A 1,095-nucleotide genomic window follows, 5' to 3' on the forward strand; every position below is an offset into this window, starting at 1 on the left:
GATTTTCAATTCAATATGAGGCTCGGTTTTGCATGTGAGGCCACTGCAATGGGGCCATGAGGCCAAGAGAGTTCAATCACCCAATTATGAAGGCACATTTCCTTGCAGCAGGCCACATCACAGCACACACCAGCTTTTGAAATGCTTCTGGCAAGATCCCCAAATTGCCAGATACACAACTAGTGACCAGCTATGTAGGTGGAGCTGTTATATCCACTATACTCCACAGGGCATGGCAGCTGTCTGGCCAGCATGTCCTTCGTAGACATAAAAATAATATTTTTAATATTACTTCTTCTCTTTGAATGTAACCAGACACATATGACAGACAGACATATTTGCACAGACAGCTGCTAATTCATGTCATTCATAACCTTCAACGCTAATTAATGTTACTCCTCTCTATAAAGATTTCAGGTTCTCAGGTGCTGAACTTGACCCCCATATCAGAGTATAAATTATAAAAAACCCACTGGCCTCATTCTTACTTTTCACATCCAAGTGTAAACTAGTAGGAAGAAGATTGTAATTAATGGTCCAAATTCCAGATTTTCAGGTATTCTGCCAGGGTAAGGCTGTATCTTAGAGTCACTGCCAATTACCTGCGTAGTGATGCTAAACCATCCTGTCCTGCCTGGCTGGTGTTACAGAGCTTTCCTCTAAAGAGGTGCTGAGCTTTGGCAAAGAGCTTTACTGAAATAAGGACAGAACTGGGCGTGTGGACAATTCGTTTTTTAGTGCTGTTAAGTATCTTAGGCTGAGCCTGAACTTCATTGCTCTGTCACAAAAAAAGATTGCAGATAATGAGCTAATAACACTTCACTTTCCCAGCCTGCTTTGCATCTTCAAAGCACTCCACAAGAACAAACTAATTAACTGATCCAAAGAAGAAGCTCATGACTAAGAGCTGAGAAACCATGTGAGTCAATCCGCTTGCAACAGCTTTTTGCAGATTTCAGTAAAAACTCATTTTAGAGGAAGGTCTGTTTACTGGACCAACTGGTCACACCAATCCCCGGCCACATTCCAGGGGTGTGAGCGGTGTGGATGGACCCAGCCCAGGAGAAGCCCCACTGACTTCAAAAGAGCAACACC

The sequence above is a fragment of the Antrostomus carolinensis genome, unplaced genomic scaffold (genome assembly GCF_000700745.2).
Source record: "Antrostomus carolinensis isolate BGI_N321 unplaced genomic scaffold, ASM70074v2 scaffold2752, whole genome shotgun sequence".
In the NCBI taxonomy this organism is placed as follows: Eukaryota; Metazoa; Chordata; class Aves; order Caprimulgiformes; family Caprimulgidae; genus Antrostomus; species Antrostomus carolinensis.